Genomic DNA, 25,333 nt, shown 5'->3' on the forward strand with positions numbered 1-25,333 from the left:
TGCTAGATTAAAGGATTGGGGAATAACCATCTCTCCTAGGAAAACAGTTTTTCAAAAGAAAAATAAAGTATCTGGGCTATGAATTTGAGGATGGAAATATGAAAATCGATCCTGAAAGAGTAGAAATAATAAAAAAAAATTACCCTAATCTAGGAACAGAAGGGCATTGACTAGGTTAATAGGTGTTGTTTCCTATTATTTAAAATTTATTCCAGGGTATTCTGAATATTTAGCACCGTTGTATAAATTAAAATCTGATAAGGTCCCATTTCGGTGGGGTAAAGAAGAGGATAATTTTTTGAATTATATTAAAGAGGCCATTGTCCAACATGTTCTGAAAGTTCCAGTCTTATAGAGCCCTTTATGATTCATTGTGATAGTAGTTGTAAAAATTATAGTGCTATTTTGTCACAATAGTTGATACTGGTAAACTTCGGCCCGTTTATTTTTGGTTTAAAGCAACACCAGAAAATGAATGGTCAAACAACATATTTGAATTGGAAACTTGAGCCCTTTGTCTAGCACTTTCGAAATTTGATATGTATTTATTTAAAAAATTACGGTTTTCTCAGACAACTTCATCCTCACATGGGTATTGCGCTAGCACAATCGTCAACGCAAATATGGTTGTCTAATTGAACTTTTAAGTAAGTACAAGTTTGACGTGATTTTTCTGCGGTCACGCCGTAATCACCTCGCCAATTTTTAAGCCGTATTTGTCAGTATACAGAGTTTACTTCACCATCTGAAAATATTGACGAAATTGAGGAATTTGAAGGCAAAGAGATTCATGTATCTTATTTTAGTTTGTGGCAGGAGCCTTTGTTAAATGAACCATTGTATAAGTATCAACGCGAAGATTCTGAATTACAAGAAATGATTGAATAATTAGAACGAAATGAAACTGTGAAAAATTATTGTCTCAAAAATAATATTCTGTTAAAACAAATTAAGGGTCGAGTTAATGGAGGTTTAAGAGTTGTCGTACCAAAATCTATGGTTAAAACAGTTATTAAATATCATCATGATGAAGTAGTGGGGGAGGTTGCAGTGGAATTTCACGTACGATAGCCAAGCTGGTATCTAAGTTCACATGGAGAAATATATTTGAGGAAATAACAGATTATGTACTTGAATGCATCGTGTGTCAGAAAACCAATGATAGGAATACTCCTAAATATGGAGAATATTATTTGAAAAAAGTTATATATCCTTGTCATACTTATTACTTGGACACTTTAGGGCCTCTTCCTAGCAGCAAAGCATTTAAATATATTCTTGTACTAGTTGGTGCTGCAATTGGATTTATAGTTATGGGATATTTAAGAACTTTAAGCTAGCGCCTTATCTGTGATAAGTTAGAGAAAATTTTCATGTTTTATGGTTTGTGTAATAAGGTTGTTCACGATCAAGGATCATACTTTTTATCAAGTTCCTTTAGGAACTTTCTTTTTAATAGCGGCATTCAGAATGTTACAAGCTCTAGTTGTTCACATAGTTCTAATTTGGTTGGCAGACAAAATAAGGTTATTCGTCTCATTTTACGATCATATATTAATCAGAATCAAACTAAATGGGTTGATTTCATTCCTTAAGTTCAGTATACGATGAACGTTAGTGTAAATTCTGAAACTGGGAAGACTCCTAGTGAAATTTTCTTGGGTAGAAAACCGTTCAACAAAATGGACGTTATTTGGTTATTAGATCTAGAGGATTCAATCATTGTTGAATCCTCTACGAATAAGGAAGAGGTTAGTAAAACTATTAGGCCAAACATAGAAAAGGCGTGGCTTTAGGAAAGAAAAGTTATACAAAAGAAAGAGAGCACCTTGTACTCTACCGGTAGGAGAACTTGTTCTTATAAAAAGAATAATGAAAGCTACACTGGATAAGAAGTTCAATCCGAACTAGCCTTACAATACTCGGAGCCGTTCCGTATTTTAAGCTTCTCTACTAAAAATACTGTCTGGTTGGAATTTATAAAAAACCCAACCAAGAAGCTTAAACGTCATGTCATGTTTATAAAAAGTTCTGTCCTCCCAGGACTTTACATGATGAAGGTTATTAAAATTGAAGTTAAAGTTGTAAAAACAAAGAAATTTTGAAGTCAACATAGAGAACCTATGTGTAAAGTGTAAATATTTTCATGTATTTAATGTAAATTCTTTGTTGGAATACTGTTTGTCTTTTCTATATCCTGCAGGAATGTCTTGTGTTCGAGATATGCCATGTCCACAACGATTGTCATGTTGTAACCAGTTGTGTTGTCATTGTTATCTGCAAGTCGGTTCAAGGAGCAAGCGAAGAGATCAACAGTGAAGATCCCCTGATAATGAGTGCTAAGAAATGTCTCAAGCGAGAAGAATAAATATGTATAAAACTAGTCCAGGCCTGGGAAAATATCAAGTAAGAGTTTCTATTCTTTTCATAATCGAGTTACATTGAAAAGCATGAACTTTAAAAATCAAATCAACTCAAATTCACTATCTGAAGAACTTTATAAAAATTTTATTTAATGGGGGAGGCACATTAATATGTAACGTGAATTTTCGTGGATCTCTAAGAAAAAAACTAAAGGTTTTTTAAAAAGAAAATGTATACCATCTTTGTGACAGTAAACGCTCGCCTTGATTATTTGGTTCGCGTTTTTAACGGTCGGGTGAGGTGTGTTCTTGGCCTTGACTAACTGGTCAACGACTGGAATGACATCTGCTGGCTGAATTGTGGACCTCGTGTAGCAGGCGTTTACAACTCAGTTGGAAGACCAGGTAAGGCCTGGGAAGATACGTATTCTTTTCCTTCCCTTTAGAATTTGTTTGAAATGAGTTAAATTGACTAAAATTTAAAATGGAGTGAAGTTGGAATGGCGAATATTCATTATTGTAGGAGGTTATTTATTTAGGCCAACGTATACGAAATTCAAATCTATTCTTTTTCTCCTATTATTAGTGGAAATTCTTTTTTGTGTTTCAATAACTTGTTCGGCCATGAATATTTTGGTGACTCCAATTAGTAATTCACTTCGACGACGTTGTGGTTGGGATTTAAAAAAAACGAAAGTTAATCGTGAAATTCGTAAATTAATGGTAATGTATATTCCTTTTGCATATTTGTTAGGTTTATTCTATGCAGTTATTTCGGCATACAACCAAAATAATCAAAACGTGCAATTACTGTAAATCTAAGAATTCTTGTTTAGTCATACGACTTAAAATTTTGCTCCTGAATAGAAAGTCGTTATGTTGAAGTTTTCTATTTTCTTGTTGTTTGTGTATTATTTGGTTTTATATAAGAAATTTAATGATATATTTGTAGTTATCGTTGAATTGGCAGTTTAGAAAAAGATAATAAAAGTTAGTCACATGTATTCATGAAGTCTAATTTAATTGAACCGAGGTCCCATGCACGCGGGTAAATTACGTTGCATTCCTTCCTCTCACATTTTCATGCTACGGAAAGGTCACTAAACAGTCAATTAGAGTTTCATACAGTTGAGAATTACTGTAAAGGCTTAAGATTTTTTTTATAACGAACTATTATTGGATTAATTACAAAATTCAGATCTTCTGTACTATTGGAAAACGCTTTCTTATTTTGTTGAAGAATTTTAAGTTTAAAAAAGTTGCTGCAAACAGAGATTTTCTATTTACTCGTATTTTTTTACGTGTTAAATGATTATCTGTTTTCTATACTTTAAATTCAGATTTGCTATAATAAAATTTTTCGCTTGTTAGAAATTATTTTACTTCAGAAGTAGTCGTAGAAGTTTTCCTAGTAGAATAACTAGAGGTAAAATATTTTTTCTCTTTTGAATATAAGGATAAGCCTTGTTTAGTCTTGAATGATCCCACTTCGGTCGTCATTATTCTCAGTGGTGAAAGATTGGAATTTTTCTTCACACTCCTTTTATAATTTTCTATTCGAAAAGGGGAGGTGGGTAAGGTCCGTTCCAGCAGGGCTGGGTATAGTGGGGGCAGTTGAAGGGTTATGTATGTTTTGTCTACACATTACATATATAATTTTTAAATAAATATACAAAGTAGCACTGTCCTGGAAAGGCAATTTGTATGCTGGCCCACGGGTCCGGCTCTGGGAGCCAAGGTATCTCCATTTATATCCTTATATGTGTGTATTATTATTATTCGGTCAAAGTTAACCTTTAAATTGGAAACATTGCTTCTTCTTCATTGGAAACATTCTTGAAAACATTGGTTTCTTTGAGCTCAATATTTTGTAGTGTGCTTGTAAGGATGGCACGGTCAAAGGATACACATGTAAAGTATAGGCTTTCGGATTCTTCGAGTTCTAGCGGGGATGTATTTCTTTGATATTCTTATGAATTTAGTAATAGACAACCTCAGGGTCAGAATTTTAAGTGGAACCACAAAATAATGTGGGACAGTTCACAATTTGAAAACTCCTCGCCGAATTTAAGAGTAGGAGGGAGTCGAAGTTTTACAAAATAAGTATAGAGTTGGACCATCTAATATGGCAGCTTCACTTAATTTAAATTTTGAAAAATTTGCTTCTGAAGGTATACATAAATCATTGTTGCATGATATAAATAACTTACCTATAATAGATGGTACCAATACTGAGTCATTTAAATTTTTATTAAAAGTTGATGGTATTGTCAGGGGTAAGGGTTTACCTTTAGACATAGTGTTACTAGCTTGTCTTTCTAGTACAAAAGGAGAAATACAAGAGGTAATACAATCATTTATTGGGGACGCTTCCCCTTGGCAGATGATATGTAGACATTTGGTGGTACGATTTACTTCCACTATTGGCAGAACACAATTCATGCAACTATTTTTCTACCTTCCCATGCGGAAAGAGTTCGTAGATAATAAATTATCGATTATTCATTTACTTGTTACGTCCTTTGAAGAAACCACCATTTGTAGTTTGATCACTAATATGGTAACGCCTTCTGCCCATCAATTTCTAGCTGAAAGAGGTATGCCTATTAATTTAAATCAATTGTATTTAGCTACTGAACGTTATGATGCTTTGCATAGATATAGGAAAGATTATTATAGGTTACGTAATCAAGGAGGTAGTGTAAGGGACTTGGTACCATCCCATAAACCATTTTCCTTTATCGGAGCAAAAAACTCAAAACAGCAAGTAGTGTTGCAATCTCGTGAACCTATAAATGTTTATAAAAAAATTGTTTCTCCAGCTACGCATTCTATACAATCTAAGCGTAATAAATTTCATAATAAGGTGGAATTTCCTCATAATAGCTATTTAGAATCTCAGTGTTTAATTCAAAATAATAGTTATGTGAATCAAAATAGTGGTGAATTGAAAAATTTGTTAGCTATTCCTGTTTATATCACGGGGAAGTGTTTAAGTGTTTAATGGGTACCGGAAGTACGAGTTCGTATCTGGCTCGACATCTATGATGAACTTAGGAAAAATGTAAAATAAAGGCTGAGAGTAAGACTATATTTTAAAATTGGAAGACAACAATTTTCGGAACTCTTCTTCATAGTAGACTCTAATGAATTTAATCCTCTGCTTGGAAATGACTTTCATAGTAAATACAATCCTCTGATTGATGTTGCGGGTAACTTATGCAATATAAAAGCTCGAAAATTAGTGGTTCCCATGATCCGAACTGATGAAGTTTTGTTTGCCCAGACTTCTCTTGCTTCTGCATATACATCTAGGAGTGGGGTGAGTGTAAAGCAGCCGCCATGCGACCTGGGTTGTCCGAAAGTTTCATCTCAGCCTAGGTCATTTGGTATTTCAAAACCGAGTTCTATCCCGTCGACATCAACAACCAGAGATATGGCAGTTGAAACCATGTTTGATCCTGGAGTGGAATTCGTGTTTGATCAGTGCATTTTATATCCACGTGAAACTAGACCGGAGGAATCTCAAGGTAATTATACGGTTCCTGATAAGATGTTACAATGTGATTCTAATGTACAGAAGTATGTAAATAACTTGTTGACTTCATATACAGGCGTTATTGGCGATAAGGTTGGTAGCGTTAAGAACTTATAATATTGATCTTGCTGATAAAACTCCAAGTCGTTTACAACCTTGTCAATTACCTCCTCATAAGCAAAAGGAGTTAGAATCATTTATTGCCCAGCTTTTGAAGGACGATATTATTGAGGCAGTGGATTATTCTCCTTTCACTTCCCCTGCTTCCTAGTTACCAATTCAGATGGAAGTATATGCCTCGTAGTTTCATACGGAGAAGTGAACAAGCGAGTTATGGTAAACAGTACCCTTCTTCTAACATGTAGAATGTTATATCTGTATTTCTGATAATAATATCTTTTCAAAACTTGATTATAAATCTTGTTCTCACCAAATTCCTCTGTCTGATGAGAGTCGTAATATTACTACTTTTATAACAAAAGTAAAATATATCGATGTAAATCGGTACCAATGGGACTAGTGTTATTACCTTTTGTTTTGAGTACTTTGATGACAAAGGTCTTCGAAGGATTAATTGGTAAGAACTTGAATATATTTTGAGGACATAATCCTTTTAGTAAAGGTGTTGAGAGTCATAAAGCCCTATTAGAAGAGGTATTGTTCCGATTAAGAAACTGGGATCTAACTATTTCTAAAAAAGAAATAGTGTCTATTCTAAACTAGTATAAAATATTTAGGGTTTCGTTTTGAAAATGGCAATATGTCGATTGATCCTGAGAGAACTAAAGCTATACAGGACATTCCAAAACCTAAGAATAGAAAAGGTATTAACAGAACTTGTTTATTTTTCTCTTTCTATTCAAAATTTATTTATGGGTACTCAGAATTAATCGCTCCTTTACAAGAATTAAGATCCATAAAAAGCCATTTAAATGGACTAAGGTTCACGATGAAGTCCTACAAAAATTAAAGGATGCGTTTTGTAATCAGGTCATTCTAATGATCCCGGATATGAATTCCAACTTTATTATACATTGTGACAGCTCTTTGCGTCATTTTTCTGGGGTTCTCAGCCAATATGATTTGGAAGGGAATCTTAGACCAGTGTCGATGTTTAGTCGGGCGATTCCACAATTTGATTGGAGGGAAAATATTTATGAACTCGAATTGAAGGCTCTTTCTTTATCTTTGGAAAAGTTTGAATATTATTTGGCAAATCTTTTTGTAGTTTATACAGATAGTAAAAGTTTAACTTGGTTGCTTAATATCCATAAAAGACCAAAGAGATATGGAACAATGTTACAGAAGATCACAAAGTTTAAATTTCAAATAGTTCATGTAAGAACTAAGGTAAATTGTGTTGCTAATTTCCTTTTCAAGGGTTGGTAACCAGTTAGAATTTCATCCAAGGATAATAGGACAGTAGAAGTCGTAAAAGATAATGAAAAACAGTAAATTTGTCTTTCATTAATTTTTGTCAAAATCCTGTGTTTAATGTGCCTCTTACAGATCACCAAAGGAAAGATCTGAAGTTAGAGAGATTATCTCTAGGTTAGAGAACAAGGAAGAAGTTCCTCAGTATGTATTAAGAAATAAAATTTTATTTAAAAAAACTAAAAGTAAGGGGAATAAAGTATTTACAATAGTAAGACCTTCTTCTCTAGCTCAATCGATTATTGAATCTTCTCATTGTCCCATAATATATGACGGGCATATGTGATATCGAAAAACAATTGCTAAAATTGCTTATGAATACACCTGGGGTACTCTATATTCTAATATAAAGGATTTTATACGATCATGTCATTTGGGCCAAACTTGTAAAGATTCCAACCGAAAACTTGTGGGTCATTATTTTATGAAAAAGGTAATGCACCCGAATTACACCTTGTTTATTGAAATTGAGAGAAGATTGCCCAGTAGCCCTGGGTTTGAATATATTTTAATTGTTACTGATGCATATAGTCGCTTTGTCTTTTTAGAAACTTTAAGACGTCTAACCTCAAAAATCATCTGTAATAAATTACTGGAATTGTTTCTTAGAAATGGATTTCTTGGGAAGGTTCTCCATGACGGAGCTTCTTATTTTGTCAGCGATTACTTTATAAAATTCTTATACAGCTATGGTATACAGAGCGTAAAATTCTCCCGATATGAATCCCAATCAAACAGAGCCGAAAGTACTGTGAGATCTGTTAAAAATTTGATTGTATTTATGTTAATAAGTCTCAACAAAATTGGGCCCATTTGCTATCTAAAATTGCATTTACTATTAACATAAATATTGATGAAACTACGGGGAATAGTCCGTGTGAGCTTTATATGGGAAAAATTTTATCATCCGTTAAAGGTAAAGTGGTTGATGGATTTAGATCTTTTAGATGATGACCAGGATAAAAAGCAAACATTAATTAAATAATAACATTGAACGCGCTTGCAAACATGGTGCTACTGTTCACACACAAGACATAGTCCTGTTGACTTAAAAATTGAGGATTTGTTATTGTTAAAAGATTCATGTAACTTTTAGCTGAAAAGCATTTCAGTCCAAACAGCCCCCCAGTGGGAAGGCCCGTACCGCATTATTTCTAAACCTACACCGAACACTGTTTGGCTAGTTAAATATCGAAAAGCCTTATGTGCCCATAAAAGATCATGTTCATTTCTGTAAAAATATAGGATAAACATTCATTAAAAAGTCAGATTTTTTTTGGAGATGGTCGAGCAGCACACGCTTGATCATTTAAAATGGATTGACTCTAGAGTAAGATCTGTTCGAAGTGAAGATAGTATGGCATTATTTTGTTTCTCGACGTCTTTATCTTTTTATGAATTCCCGTGAAGTATTATTTTCATTTTTCGTTATTTGCCATTATTTACCTTATTGCGTTTTGTTAAAAAAAATTCATCTTTTGAGATCATATCTGTAATTCTCTATTTATAATCATAATGCAGTATTTTAATGAAAAATGCTTTACCATTAATACGTGCTTCTTCTGCTGTATTATTTTTGGCAGTATTACTTTTGATTCCTACATATTCCTTGAAGAATGAAAATTGAAGATTTACTTTCCATGATTTTATATATATATACATATATATATACTTGATTATATATACAGGGTGCGTCAAAAAGATTCATCCACTTTGGCAAGTCTGTATTTCTGAAGCTAATTAACATGAAACTCAAAAAGTTTTTATTGCACCTGTTCATAGGTGTTCAATGTGCCCCCCCGTGAGATGCACGGCATATGTCCATGCGGTATTCAGATTCGTCCCAAACTGTAGCTAACGTCTTCAGTTACAGCTTCCACATCTGTCGTTATGCGATGTCGCAGTTCATTCAATGTGTTTGGTAACGGAGGCACATAAACGGAGTCTTTTATAATCCCCCACAAGAAATAATCACATACAGTAAGGTCAGGTGACCTTGGAGTTCAGTAATGTAACGCTGCATCATTTGGTCCAGTGCGACCATCCCAAGGTTGTGGAATCGTTCGATTTAAAAATCCCCGCACTTTCCCATGCCAGTGTGGCGGTGTCCCATCCTGTTGGTAGATGAAATCATTCGAATCAGTCACCAACTGTGGGAAAAGATAGTACTCAAGCATATCAAGGTAGGTTATCCCCGTCACACTGTTCTCGGCAAAGAAATATGGACCGTACACCTTTTTTCAGGAAACTGCACAAAACACATTAACTTTTGGCGAGTCCCTCTCATGTTGTACAACTTCATGTGGGTGTTCCGTTCCCCATATTCGCACATTATGGCGGTTCACATTTCCATTCAAATGGCATGTTGCCTCGTCACTGAACACTAAGCGTTGAACAAAACTGTCGTCCTTTGCAATCTCGCCAAGAATGAAATTACAAAACTCCATACGTCGTTCTTTGTCACCTTCACAAAGAGCTTGCAGTAACTGAATTTTGTATGGTTTCATGTGTAAACGACGACACAACACACGCCAGACGGACATCGAGGGCATGTTGAGCTGTCGAGCTGCACGACGAATGGATTTCTGCGGACTGCGTGTAAAACATTGACGGACGCGCTCCACGTCTGCATCGTGCACTCGAGGATGTCCCGGTGATTTTCCCTTACAATAACAACATGTTGTTCGGCATTGTTCATGCCATCGTCTAATGCTCTGTGCAGTAGGAGGATCCACACCATATTTAGTACGAAAGTCAAGCTGAACAGTTATCACTGACTTGCACTCCGCAAAACGTAGCACACAAAACGCTTTCTGTTGTCCAGATGCCATTTTAACCAGAACCGTAGTGGGCGTTTACTCAAGCACACTGCTGCTACCTAGCGGAAACCATGTACAACTAGGGATGTTCCTCTTTCCAACAGTACGTTGTTCACTCACATCTCTGAGAAGAGAGAATAGATATAATTGTTTAAAACCATATGATTCTTTTTGATACACGCCGCATATATATATAAACACGAAGAAACGTGAAGTGACGGTAAGTAAAACTTATATTCTGAAGCACTGGTATCTTCTTTTTCAAATTATTGTGCTTGTATGTCATTATGTCAATCCTTTCGAAAATTATTAACCAATTAAATGATGGCTCTGTGCAGACATAGTCGTCGCGTGGATTCAAATTATTCAATTGATTCAGATTATGTTGGTAAATGATTTTTTTAAAATTAATTAATTCAGGTACTTTAATAACGATCAGGCCATGATTAAGTAGAATTACCGGTAATGTAAAACATCCTCTAGGATTATTGAACGGGATCCTCTCCAGCCCTCTGTAAGAAGAGATATTAGCTCAGTAGAATTCAGTAACATTTCTTTATTCCTATTCCGTCCAAAAAATGCTCAAGTAATACCACAATAACTGCAATACCACAATTATCTCCTTATTTTGACACAACTTGATAATAACAGGGTAGCATCACAAATGCAACTTCGCATATACTTTCCAATCAATAACAGAATATATATCTTGTCAGTTCTTCAATTCTGTACTAACCTCATATAAGAATTATGTTTATTAACTATCAGGGAAGTACCATTGAAGGAACTCAAGGGTCCCTCCCCACTAAAATGGAAAAAAGAAATCTTAATAAAATTTAAATTTAAATCTTATATTGGTTTAAAATGAAAACAGTTTTGAAAAAGGCATTACAATGCAATTTTGAGGCTTAAGTTTTACAAAAAGTTTCGAAGGGTACTGCCGGACCTCGTGTACTCGGGAGGGGTTGTTCCCAGACACCCTTTTCTGGTGTCCCCAAATCGAAATGCTGGCTGGGTCCCTGTCAACTATTACAATGTCAACAACACAAATCGTTGTCGTGTTCAACAAACATCTACTTTTTAAAAAGAATTTTCTATTTTTTTATATTTATGTAAGTCGTCTTGTAGAAGAAACATTATCAAACGGTACATTTTGATTTTGAACGTAAAGTATAATTGTAGGATTGAGTTGAAACATATACAAATACTTACAAATGTCACCTGAAAAAGTTACATTAGTATTCCAACACTGATAAATTTACTGAAAAATTTATGTATTAATAGCAACGAAAGAAAAGTTTATTTTGTTGGTTTTAAGCGAATGTTATTACTTACACATTGGGCTTTATTATTTGTATTGTCATTTGTATATTCTATGCTATTACTATGTTGATGTGTATCAAGTTTAAAATAAACAAGAATAGCACTCGATTTCAATAATTCAAACCGATGTTTTCATTAACTTTCATGTTTTAACTACAAAAGCCATTCACTTTTAAAAATTGACATAATACTAACTTCTTTTATCTTACATTCCATATTAGATCTAGGAATACAGAATAAACTCTGGTTGTTTTTCATAACACACTGGCACTTACAACCAGGCCCGTGCTGGTCCACTGGGACATGTCCCGGTGCGCCCTCCGAAACATCACATTATATATAAAGGTACAAGTTTTTATAATGAATTCATAGTTTTATTGGTAAAAAAAAACCGTGAAAGGTGCAGTGCGCCCTTCACATTAGGCGCCCTTACGAAATCGAGAACAGGTAAAGAGTATAATCACCTATAAAAATATGTATAGTTAAGTATGTATAAAACAAAACATTGTGAGAAATCAAGAATAGTTTGGACACTCTGAGGCAAACGTATAATGCATTCATGAATTACTACATTGACACTAATTTACACTTGTTCTAATTTACAATTCTGTTTCTAGTTTACAATTTTTACAGCATCAAAACTTATACAGTCTTAATATGCATCCGCATATCCGCGCATACTGATTGTTCCTCTGGGTTTTAAAGCAGTGTTCGGATAATCAGTGCCTATTGTATTTCTAAAATATACCTATATTAATTCCCGTGAAATGTAGTCTTCCTGTCACTACGGCATGACGCGTTCTCAGGTTGCGGATCGAAGAGGAGGCCTCTAGATATAGAGGTTGGCTGCGAATATACGCAATCGCGGGCAGGCGACAAGGAGTAGTCCTCCAGCTTGGGGGTTTGGTGTGAGGTTAACAACCTCATCCTGAAGATAGAGACTTGTTGAGATACTTTCGCAGAATCCTCGGATCAGGACCGATAACTTGGTACGAAGTCATCAAAGTAAAATGGACATGAGATGTGGAACATGAAATGTAAGAAGTCTTTATGGCGCAGGCGCGTTAAAATTCGTAACGAATGAGTTATAAGAATAAAAGATGGATCTAGTAGGATATTAGGAAGGAAATGGAGCAGTCAAGTCCAAAATTTTACATTATTCTAAAGGGAAGGAATTGAAAAGTACTAACTAGGAACAGGGTTTCTCGTTCACAAACGAATAATATCAGCAATTACGTGGGTTGAGTTTGTTAATGATAGATTTTCCTTTATTTCACTTAACTATCAGTGGTGTGATATTGTTAACTGAAATTTTAAAACCCCAACAGAAAATAAGGATGATGATATAAAAGACAGTTTTTACGAAGAAGTGAAACGGATATTTGAGCAACTCCCGCAATATGATATGAAAATTCTATTAGGGGATTTCAATTTGAAGGTAGGACGAGTGGGTACTTTCAGATCGATCATAGGGAACAAAAGTCTGGGTAAGGAAAGTTATGACGACGCGTCGTTAGGCTTGTGAATCTTGCAATATCCAGAAACTTATCGTGAAGATTACAAAAATTCACACATCGCGACATTCATAAATATGCTTGGACTCCTCCAAGTGAAAAAAGACAGAAGAAAACAGTTTATCTCAATTCATGTTCGGTTGTTCAGAGGAACTGATTGTGATGCTGGTTACTACTTGGTTGCAGCGATAATAAGAGAGGGATATCGTTGAATAAAGAAAACATTCAATACCTGAAAATGAAGAGGTTTAATTTAAAGAAATTAGAGGAGAGCCAGGTGAGAGGAGAATACCAGATTGAAGTGTCGAATAGATTCTCGGTTTTAGAAGGTTTGGAATGCATTAGTGTTCAGAGAACTGGGGTTGAAATTAGAGATAGCTTTAAAATTTCAATAAAAGAAAAAAGGGTGCATGCGGAAATACGGAGAGCAAACTATGGTTCGACCAGCAATGCACTAAACTAGCAAAGAAGAGAAAACAGATAAAATAGCGTTGGTTACGAACTCCGAACGAGATAACTACACAAAATTTCGTTGTCATCTGGCGGAAAACTCCCAAAACTTTTAAAACGAACAACGTGATTTTTTGAAGGCTAAAATTAATGAACTTGAATATAAGAATAAAAATAAATATTCGGGATATCTACAAGAGCATAAATGAATTCAAGAAAGAATCAACCTCGTGCTTGGTATTAAAGAAAGTCGATGGAAAAATTATTACTCATAAAGATAGCATTTGAATAGATGGAAACATTTCTTTGACGGTTTGTGTAATACGCAGGCAAAAACGTGTTCGTGGAGAAAGTGAAATGTATATTGCATAACCGTATATTCCTACCATACAGCATAACCTAAACAAAAAGAAATATAAACCGCTATCAAAAATAAATAAATAAATAAAATAAATAATAAAAATTAAAGGAACACAGATCTCCGCGTGTAGACGAAATTCTGGCTAACTTAATTTTAGCTGGAGGGTAAAAATTGTGGAACAAAATACACAAACTCACTCTCCTTATCTGGAACAAGGAGGAATTGCCACAAGAGTGGAAAGAATCAATCACTGTTCCAATTCAAAGAAAAGCAACGAAACTGATCATAATTATCGAAGCGTTTCTCTTCTGTCAACATCAAATAAATTTTCTTAAACATTCTGTTAGCAAAATTGAGTCCATACGCAGATGAAATTATTGCAAATTATCAGTGTGGGTGTAATTGAAATCGATCAACTATCGACCAGATACTTACCATTCGACAAATACTCGAAAAGAAATGCGAATACAATATCCTAACACATCAATTATTTATTGATTTTAGAAGGGCCTACGATTAGATTAAGAGGGAAACTTTGTACATCATTCTTACAGAATTCGGAATACCCAAAAACTTAGTTAGATTAACTAAGATATGTTTAAATCAAATTTAATGTATGGTCCGAATAGGAAAATTCTTGTTCACGAGCTTTTAAAGTTGAGAATGGCCTGAGACAAAGAGATGCACTGTATCCATTATTATTCAACTTTGTTCTGGAGAACGCTATAAGGAAAACCAAAGACAGTAGTCAGGTCCTAGAGTTGAATTATATTTACCAGATTATGCCGTATGCTGGTGATGTAAATATAATAGGGGATAGTAGAACGATAGAAAGAAATGCAGAAATCTTGATTAAAACTTGCAGGGATATGGGCTTAGAAGTATATGCAGAGAAAACGGTATAAATGGAAGTTTGTGGGAATCGTACCACTGCAAATCTTAGATGCATTAAAATACCAAATAATACTTTCGACAAAGTGGATACTTTCAAATATCTAGGATCACTATTAATGGACCATAAACACGAAGAAATTTGATGGCGACTGAAAGCAGGTATTTCGTGTTATTATTCAGTTCAAAATCTTTTGTCGTCGCGAATTCTGTAGGAATTTGAAACTTAAAAAATATATAAAAGGACAATCATGCTTGTTGTGCTGTGTGGTTGTGAAACATGGTCGCATACTCCGAGGGAAAAACGCAGACTGAAAGGTTTGAAAACAAGATCCTGAGAAGAATATTCGGACCTTAAAAGGAACAGGAATGGGGAACAGTCGAAACTTTATAAAGAGGAAGTGCATAATTTATACTATTTATCAAAGATTGTTAGGTTCACCAAGACTAGGAGGCTCAGACGGGCAGATCATGTAGCCAGAATGGAAAAAAAAGTTTTAACTGTTAATCCAAATAGTAAAACAACCATTAGGCAGACGTAGGCGCAGATGGGAGGATAATATTAAGATGGATCTTACAGAGATAGGAATGAGAAGTAGAAACTGCATCCAGTTACGCGGCATTGCATCTGTTGTGTCTATAGGCCATAGAGCTATATTAAGTTGTTGACATATTTAGCTTGATTTTGTTTGACAAAAGTTTTATTATAGTAACTAAAAAGTGCTTCTGTAGTAAATAGGATTTCGAGGTTTTCACAGTTTAGCTATTTAAGTTACTACAATTTTCAATGTCTCTTCCTCCATGACCAAGTGAAGGAATACTAAATGTTTTGCCGGGTGCCCCTTCCACTCATGTCAGTTTCCAGAACACTTTAGCAGGTTGTTGGTTAGGCTTGGATTATAAGTTCAAGATGGATCCCTAGCCCAGTGCGACATAGGGTAAGGAAGAGGTGCTCCTAGTCCACAGCGACATAGGAAGGTAAAGGTTAGGCGATCAGTTGGTCGATTGATGCTGGGTCCCTCGGTGGTCCTCCTTTTATTTGTCCTCCTCGGGTCCTTCCGTGAGATCCGTCTGCTTTCGGTGTTCCTCGGTGTTCCTTCCGCGTTGGCTTGCTGTCTGCTATGTTGTTTATAAATAATAGCACGTGTTGAGTTGACACGTGCGTCTGTTGTGATGTCGTGATCCTTGCAATATACATGGTGTCTCACCTAACTTTGCGACCTAAAATATTTGCGAAATGACAAAAAATGTAACAAATCTAGTTACGTAACAATGTACCCATGTCAGGATCTTATAAAATTCTGTAAACAACAAGTGCCCCCGGGAGTCCCATAATAGGGCCCCATTGGCCAACTTGAAAATTTCAAATGGAAACCGACTATTTTTATTGCAGATTCTGATTTTGCGATCAAAACTAAGGAACTTTTACTTTAAGCACTTTTTCATTATTCTAATAGATGGCGCTCTAATAGCAAAAAAATCAATATCATCGTACGTACGTCTCCTAACTTTGCGACCTCAAATATTTCCGAAATGACGAGAAATGTGACAAATCAAGTTACGTAACAATGTACCCATGTTAGAGTCCTATAAAATTCTGTAAACAACAAGTGACCCCAGGGGTCCGATCATAGGGCCCCAGGGGCTAATTTGAAATCAAATGGAAACCCCCTATTTTTATTACAGAGTCTGATTTTGTGATCAAAATTAAGCAACTTTTACTTGAAGCACTTTTTCGTTATTCTACTAGATGGAGCTGTAATAAAAATGGAGATTTCACGTCACCCACCTAATGTGACGATAAACTAAATACATCGAGAAATGCACTTGGAATTTAAGTACGTGTCCAATCATTTTAAAACATCTATTAAATTAACATAACATAAAGTTGCTTTCATCTTCTCAAAATTTCAAATAGAAACCTTCTACATTAATGCGGACTCGGATACTGCGACCGAAAATACGCAGCTTTTAGTTTATGTATTTTTTTTTCGTTGTCCTCCTAGATAACACATAAATCGCAATAATAATAATAATAATAATAATAATAATAATAATAATAATAATATCATTGTATATCACCTCAGGTTGATAAATGAAAACCTGGTCCAAGAACTGGACATGCTGTGTGATGTTTGTGCTAAAACTTGCAAACAAATAAAGTTAAGAACATGTTTGTAACAATATTCCTCAATAACTGGAATTGTTTCTGTGTGCTTGTGGACACTATGAAAATTAACTATAGCTCTCCGTTGGGACATGAGGTTTCAATTGATAATCGGACATAGTGTCAAAAGAGAATTAAGTTACGAATTTTTGTCATGTTTATGTAGGTATGTATAAACCTGAGAGGAAAAAGTAAAAGTGAAAACGTAAGGTTGATCGGTGGATCTATTGAAGTTTATAAGGGCATCATCATTTTGTTGTTATCGTGATGTAAATGTGCATAATTACGATTTGATTTGAAACTGTACGTAATTCCATCTGAGAAGTGAAAGTAAATATCAACATGTAAAGTTGATCCGTAGATCTAACTGAGCAAATGTGCTCTTATAAACTTAGTGGAACAAATAACATTTGACCAGAGGCACATATGTGTCACCAATGTCATGTTTTGTAAATTCTTATGGTTGATTGTAAATTACGGTCCAGCAACGTAGAAGCCATTAGATATTGGTATCAGTAAACATTATTACAGAGAACCTCTGAACACTCAAGATGTATTTCAACTGGTTTGTATTAGAGCTCTCAAAGTAAAGTTCTAACGCTCTCGATGATAATAGGATGGGGCAATCACCAAAGGTCATGTGCTGAAGTAAGGGTATATTTAACAAAAAAATTGCATTCCACACAATTCCATTTCGAGATCTACTATTGAGTGCATCGTAAGACGTGTCGAGGAAACGGTAACTATCAAGGATTGTAACGACAGTTATTTGTTGAAAATACTCAACTTAGCATTTATAAAGCTACTGAACAACATGACGTTAGTCTCATTTTTGCGAAAAGAATGAAGAAAATAAAGTTCCACCCATACAAAGTTCATCTGATACACCTGCTGGATGAATATGTCTTTGATCGGCGTGTAGAATTTTGTGAAGATATGACGAAATAAATCAATGATGATCCTACTTTTTTTTTACCAGCAATGTGTTCTTTGATGAAGTCACGTTCCACCTAACCGGTTACATTAACAGAAGTCATTGCAGGTTTTGATTTGACAGCAATCTCATTGGTCCTTTCAAACACGTTCTACATACTGAAAAGTTGAATATCTGGGCGGTAGTGCTAAATATACAATAATTTGTCCCTTTCTTTATTAATAACAATTTGACTTCTAAACTATGTGAGGAGATGTTTCGAAATCAATTAGTTGCAGCAATAAGAGACACTGCAGAAGAGTATTTTGCCCACACATGCTTTCAGCAAGATGTGTAGGACCGCACAACCGTGTAAATATGCTTATGTATTTCTTAACACGCAATTTCCGAAATAAAGGATTTGCAGAAGAGGTGATATTGGGTAGCCCACTGGTTCTCCGTTCCCTGATTTATCGCCACTAGACTACTTTTCTGGGTTTATTAAGATAAGAGTATATCAAATAATGCGAACAACTCTGGATAATCTTCGTCAAAGGATTATTGATGATTTTGCTCTTATTGGAGTGGATGTCATCAGGAATGTAATATTTGCGTTTTACCATCGAATTGCTCACTGTCATACCAAGAAAGATGCGCAGTTTGATCACATGATGCGAAACATCAGTTACACTTTGTTCATCTGCTAATTTTAGACAACCAAGTCGTGAGAGGCAACGAGACTCATAATAATCAAGTTTTCGAAAAAAAAAAAAAAGAAAAAAACGAAGACACTACGTGGCTAGTAAAGGTGATGTGTAGTTACGTATTCCGTAACTAGGGTAGTAAATCTAGATATCAGGAAACGAAGACAACACAATGTTTTTCTTTTTATTGTCTACTTTCATGTGAAACGGAATTTTCAACCAAGTTAGGGTTATGTTAAATCCAAGTGTATCAGTCACCCATCCCTAAAAATTAAACTGAACTTTGAGAATGCACTTAAGAAGCAGATGGATCTCCTGGCTGTAGAATGTAAAAAGGAGTGTGCCAAGAATTAGACTATCAAACTGATGTATTTTGGATTACAAACGGCACTCATCTTGAGCAACTTTGACAAGGAACATAACACGCATGTATTTCTATAAAAAAAAAAAAAAAAAATAATAATAATAATTTTGAGTTTTCTGTCATTTAACATAAGCAACATGTTATTGTGACTAAACACACGTGAGTTATTAACCTTTGAAATCGGAAAGATCATTTACAATAGCCCTGTATATCAATTAAGTTTCTTTGAGCTTTATCCGGTTTTCTAAATTCATTCCCCTGTGAAGTCTCCTTTGTTATTTTTGCTTTTACATACTAGTCTGAAATAATGATTTTACTTAATCTGTCCGTGTCACGTGATATTTAACAAACATATTGGTCTACTTGACCATTACAGTTCTAGGGAAAATATTTCTTGTTGCAAAACACAAAACTTTCCTTTCCATATCGTAATGGTCTACCACAGTTGCATTGAAGTGTAAATGAAAGCAATTTTATTTTATGCTAAGCTCTTTTAAAATATTGGACACGTATTTCGTGCTATTTAATTGCACGGGTATTTCTGGAGATATTTAGTTTATTATCAATCCCAGGTAGCATACGATGATATTTCTTTTCTTTTCTTCTTTTTTTTGTGATTACAGCGCCATCTAGGCGGATAACGAAAAGTACTTCAATAAAATTTGCGTATTTTCGGTGGCATAATCAGAATCTGCAATAAAAGTAGGTGGTTTCCATTTGAAATTATCAAGTTGGCTCCTGGGACATTTGATGAGACCCCTGGGGGCACTTGTTGTTTACAGAATTTTATGGGACTCTGACATGGGTACATTCTTACTTAACTAGATTTGTCACGTTTTTTTTGAACTTCGGAAATACTTGAGGTCGCAAAGTTAGGGGACGTACGTACGATGATATTCTTTTTTTTTTGTGATTACAGCTCCATCTATTAGGATCACGAAAAAGTGCTTCAGGTAAAAGTTGCTTAGTTTTGTTCATAGAATCAGAATCTGCAATAAAAAATAGGGGGTCTCCATTTGAAATTTTCAAGTTGGCCAATGGGGCCCTATGATGGGACCCCTGGGGGTACTTGCTATTTACAGAATTTTATAGGATCCTGACATCGGTACATTGGTACGTAATTAGTGGACCCTCCAAACAAAAATTCCATTAACTGTAATGTTATATATATATGTATATATATATATATATATATATATATATATATATATATATATATATTCATGTTTGTATGGGCGCCCTTTTAGTAGAGTTGTCCACCGTCCTCGTTAGTATCCCAGCATGGGCCTGCTTACGCCACGCGACGGTCCTGTGTGCTGATATGGTTATTATTAGTCCCATTTACATGAAAACTATTTTGAAACTGTATCTAACAATAATTTCTTGCCGACATTATGTGACAGTATATATATATATATATATATATATATATATATATATATATCATTACAGTTAATGGAATTTCTGTTTGCAGGGTCCACTAATTTTTCAACGCACTGTACTAAATGATTTTTCGAAATATAACTTCGGTCCGTGTAAGATGTTCATTCGTCGTTTTTTCAAACCAAAATTAATTTGGAACCTTTAAATAATTTGGTAGTAGAGATATTTTGGGGAATACTATTTTTATTTATACATTATTTTATTATTAACCTCATATATGGACATTTCAGATGGATGAGTATTGAAATTCTCATCTTAGTGCCATACGAAAACATAGGCCCACAATTGGACAGAAATTCTTGAAATTATCCACCAATCTGATTTTTGGCAGAATAATTTAGACCCCCTTCGTCCCTCTGAGATTCCTATATCCTACCAAGATCCGGTTTTATCCAGTTTTTGCTATTTTTTGTTCGTTTTAAAAATGTTCGTCGCCAAAACACTTGATCCTGATTGAACTATTTTCTGATGCTTTGATATCAAGGCGCGAGAATAATTATTCTAGAACCGGACAAGAACCAAGCACAACACGTAATTTTTGGCTCCTCAAAAAGGTGGAATATTTAGAATAAACAACTTAAGAGGGTAAAATTAGTTTCTGTTAAGAAATAAATAAGTTGGAAGCAAAAAGGGAGCCCTGCATTGTTAAATTCAGCAGTAAAAACAGTCAAAATAGTGAAATATAGAGGTTAGCTTCGAAGAGACGCCATGTTGGTGATATGATCAGTAATGGACAGGATACATAATACTGTGAGATCTCCAAGTGCAGATTTTGTGATCAGAACGTTCAAAATCTCCTTTTTTTACCCCTCCCGGAATTCAGTTTTAAGGTTACGCTAGGCCTGTGCAAGTATAGTTTTGTGTACGTAATAAATGTGATTTTTTTTATTACCATTAACATGGCGGTAGTCGTAGGCTTCTTTGTGGATGAGTTGATTTTCGTTATGATAGCGTAAACGTAAACAAGGGGCTCTCATTTATTCCGGAATTTATTAAGCTATCAAACATAATTGGTTAAACAATTTTTTCTTAGGGTTCTTTTCCCTTCAGGAAAGGAACCCTCACAATTAGCAGTTTCGATATGTCCTTTCAATGGCCTTAACAGTAATTTGAAAACATGATTTAGTTTGCAGAAGGGCTACTTGGCTATGATCATTTCGTCTCCTCTTTTCAATTCATAGACCCGATTGATCAAACTAAATAATCTTATTTCATTCATATATAGTCGAGTAGTGTGATAATATGTGAAGGGTCCAGGGGAAGAAACTGATAAGTCCAAAAATCGGTATATTTTGTTTTTGATACAGTGTTGTTCTATAAAAACGGACGTTTCTGTTGATTTAATGACGAGGGGAACACTATGATAAGTCTGAAAATATTTACGAGTAAAGAAAACCCATCCTGGGAAAGAATATGTTAAGTCCACGACCTTCTGGGGAAAACGCTGTTAAGTCCACGTTATTGTTGTGTTGTATATACAACTATCAGCAATGATATCGGCCATTTAAGAAATTACTTGTTCACAGTATCCGTTTAGAAACGTGCTCTAGTTACGTGAAGTTTACAATAAAACGTGGGTTTCTTTAGTTGTTGTGGCCAGTGGTAATGATCAACAAAGCATGGATGATTCCCTGAGTGAAGAAGAATCTGCTCCACCTTCAACATCTAAGAAAAAACTTTCATATGGAAGAATTCGAGATGTAATGCAAAACTCAGACAACAGAGCCATGAGACCGGCCCAGAGTGCACCTGCAAACGACGTTTTGAGAAGGTTAATGATGTAGGAAAACAAGAAATCATTAGACGAATGAACGAAATGGTGTCAAATTATGAAATTAACATATACCTGTCAGGCCTAATTGTAATAGTACCTGTGCAGAGACATAGGCCTAGGAAAAACGAGAGTGAAGCGTCTTATTGTGATGCATCATATTCATACCGACTGCGGGTGGTACTACTATGAGCAAAATAAATGACGCGTCTCTTTATTTTGAAGTTTTTTGAAAATATCTCCGTTTTCTTTATATGTTCGAAATTTCGGAAGGTTTCCCCAGCAGGAAACGTTATTAACAAGCCCGTTTTAAATATTTGTGTTAGATATTAGCTTAAAATAAATAAATTAGAAGCAAAAAACATTAAATCGACCGAAATTAAGAGAATTACCAACTCTGGTAAAGTGGGAAATTTTCAAGAACGCGAGGGAATTCTGCAGTTCAACACGAAGCAACGACATCTATGTCATTGAGAGAAATGCGGATTAGATCTACAAACGAAACTTTTAACGAAACATTTCTAATATGTCTTATTACATGCATTATCTGCAAACTTCAAATATATGAATCTATGTCAAGTATTAGCGTTTAGATAGAGCAAATAGTTGAAATTGCCTATGGAAAAGGACGAATTGGTAGTACGATCGTAATGAAAAATCATCTTTACCGTAGAACATATTCAGTTTACGTAAGGAAACAAAAAGCTCAGTTAGTTAAAGCAACGAGTCTGTATACCGGAGGTAGCTGGTTTGAACCCCCATAGAAGTGCAATTGTGACTTTTATAATTGTGGTTATTTGATTTATATTTTTATGTGGGAAAGAATCAAATTGTAACATATGTGTAAAACTCATGACAATACCAAAAAAGAAAAAATGTCGCACTTGCATTAGTGTCCCTAATTTTGTTTGCAAACAGTTTCGTAATTATTTTCCCTGTGCTCACTTCTCACAATATGCTCGCTGGTGTATAACGAATGCTTTCCAGTAAACGTTAATTCTAATTTGGAGATTTTTATAAAGTTTCACAATGTTTATCATTAAATAATCTTCTATCTACTTGTTTCGACATTTTGATAACAGATTTCACTATTAAATGTTTAATTTTCCCTAGATGTTTAATTACGGAAAAGTTTTACAATGTATTTGTTTTAAATTGAAATTGTTTTGAATTTACCCCATGAGGTAAGTAGCCCGAAGGAGGAGAACTGAAGTAGCTGATATTCTACGTAAAAGCAACCTATTGTAGAATGATGGTGCTTCTTACCTTCAGCACCTAATCTTTACATTAGAGAGTCAGATGGAGAAAAATCCTGTTTTTTCCTCCCCTATGACCACCCATCTTAAACCACCTCTACATACCATAGTTCGTGTTACACAATTTCGTCTCTCCAAAGACATTCCTATAATAATAATAATAATAATAATAATAATAATAATAATAATAATAATAATAATAATAATAATAATAATAATAATAATCCTGAATATGCCATACAGTTGCGGCGATTGGACGTTAAAAGTGGGGGGGGGGCAAGACATGATCTGAATATTTGTATATCACTGTTAGTTTCCCTGGTTGTTTCCAACACTTTGTTTGACGAAAGGTTGTATAACTAATAGGATACTATCTTTTTCGGTTAAAATACCGTATATCGTATTTTTATATTTTATTAAATAAATTGACAAGAGCAACAGAAGTAGGCACTAGCCCTTTGTACTCTTAAACAACGAAGGTGTAAGAAGAGATTTGATTACTTGCTCATGAACATCTTAAAATTCTGTGGGTCGCGGTGGCTCAGTGGTAGATCGTTCACCTCTGGTGCATGGGGTTCCTGGTCCAAACCCTGCTCCCGCCAAGTGGACCTTGTGGCGGACAAACACCGTGTGCGTGGGTTTTCTCGGGTTTTCCCGTTTCCTCCCACTTTCTTCATTCCACCATTTCATTTACAGTATTTCTCATCTTCACCGTCTCCTTTAGCCTAGCCGGCATAAGCGTGGGACATAAAACTCAAAACTTTCATTTCATTTCTTTCTCTTAACATTCTGTCTGGAAAATTGTGTAATCAGATTATTTAATAACAAATTTACAAAACAAATAAATAGAAAGGATAATATTAATCATAGTAATGAATAATGAGGTATGCTATGTAGAAGTAATATTGAAACTGGGGATTAATGAACAACTTAGTTTTTAATTCCACATATGCTATTAAATGAATGTTATTACTCTTGGAAAATGAAAGCCAGTAAATACAGCAAACATTTGCTACGACATTTAAAGCAATACATGTATTTGCTTGTGCAGCTTCTCGAAACATGTTCGTTGCCATTAGGTGCAGTTTTAACTCACTTGGAATACATCAAAACACAACCACACTTAGAATCATTTCACACTCCAGTTATATAAAATAATTCTAAAACCTAGAATTATGTTGAATTTACTAAATCTAATTGTGTATACACTCTTACACCCCTAAACACACCACTTCACTCGTATATTACACTACAAAACAATGGAAAAGGTAGAAGTTGTTTCTTATTACGCTCTTTTTAATCAATATTCCTTACTTTAGAAAGAAGAAAAGACATTTTAGGAACTATCAATTTTTGTGCAATTAAAGAATTCTTTGTGAAATACTTTTTTATTTTTTTCAAATGTTCTCTCAATTAGTTTCAAAGCGGCTGACTAACATATCGAGCCGTTGTAAGAAGGTTGTATAGAAGCAAAACCTTCTAAATTCGTTTTTGAATTTTGTCTGGGAACGAAGAAAAAGTTACGCCCTCATGTTTTCAGAATTTCTAAACAACTTTTTTTGTTTAGTTGTTGATTTCACTCATTTGTATTATTGATCACTAAACAAAAAAATGTTCAACAATTCTGAAGCATAAGGGCGTCACTTCTTCGTTTCCTGACAAAATTGAATAATGGATTTATCAGGTTTTGCTTCTATACCCCTGAATTGAAAGTATGGTGGAATTGTTGTGCTTCAATAGGTTAATTTTGGGGTTGTTTTCCGTGGCAATTAAAACGCAATTCCTGTTGCTTTCTTAACTTCACGGGAAAACAACCAATATATACTCACGCAATGACAAATATTATATGGCACCATTTTTTCTATGAGACAGTAATACATACAAAAACTTTACATTTCCAAATGAAACTATATACATTAATGGGTTACTTCAAAAAAGTGGGGGGCAAATGCCCCCCTTTCCCCCCTAATCGCCGCCCATGATGCCATACCTACCTAATGTAGTAACCTTAGACATCTTAGT

The sequence above is a fragment of the Thermobia domestica genome, chromosome 4, assembly GCF_964235325.1.
Source record: "Thermobia domestica chromosome 4, izTheDome1.hap1.1, whole genome shotgun sequence".
Classification (NCBI taxonomy): domain Eukaryota; kingdom Metazoa; phylum Arthropoda; class Insecta; order Zygentoma; family Lepismatidae; genus Thermobia; species Thermobia domestica.